Below are 826 nucleotides of genomic sequence, written 5' to 3'. Positions count from 1 at the left end.
GGCAGACAGGGAAAGTCAAATATTCCATGATATCACAGAAATGTGTGGTCTAAAACTAATGCAAATGAATCCATACAGAAAACCGAAACAGAGTTACAAACATACAACATATGGTCACCAAAGGGGAAAGGGAGGAGGGACAAATTAAGACTTTGGGTTTCACAGATACACGCTATTATCATATATAAAATAGATAAACAAGAAGGATTTATTGTAGAGCACAGGGGCCTGTATTCAATATCTTGCGATAACCTTATAATGAAAAGGAATAAAAATGAAAGAATATAGAGGCGTATATATACGCATATAAACGTGAAGTAACCTGCTGACACCTGTAACTATCACCATATTGTGTAGCAACTACACTTCATTTAACAAAGAAAGAACATGGGGCAACCCTTGGTTAGGTTCCCTTCCTCCTGCTGCAAGGCTGGCTGTGCCTGCTCTTGTGGTGTTGGAGCGCCCTCTCGTGGTGACACTAATCTCCTGCAGTCTCGGGCCAGTCATGGTTTGGCGTTCTGAGACAGTGGTCAGACGTTCCCCTATACACCTCAAAATAGAGACACTCTTCATGGTCCCCTTGGAAAGTAATTCAAATTTGATTACCACCGTCCGAGGAGGCTCCAAATTAAAAAAATTTCTCTTGCCCCAGTGGAATCCTGGGCAATTAAGATAAAATTCTTTTTGATTTGCAGGTACTATTACTATGTAACAGAAATCTCCATGTGCTGCTATGGAAAAGGCGACGCCTAGATTCCCTTGTGTTTTCATCAACTCTTTTGAGTACATTCATGTGTGGCACATAAGGGAGTTATCAGGACAGCTA

The sequence above is a fragment of the Aethalodelphis obliquidens genome, unplaced genomic scaffold (genome assembly GCF_003676395.1).
Source record: "Aethalodelphis obliquidens isolate GAN/ISIS:26980383/991018 unplaced genomic scaffold, ASM367639v1 scaffold43, whole genome shotgun sequence".
In the NCBI taxonomy this organism is placed as follows: Eukaryota; Metazoa; Chordata; class Mammalia; order Artiodactyla; family Delphinidae; genus Aethalodelphis; species Aethalodelphis obliquidens.
The sequence above is the reverse complement of the archived record's forward strand: the minus strand, read 5'-3'. Positions refer to the sequence as shown.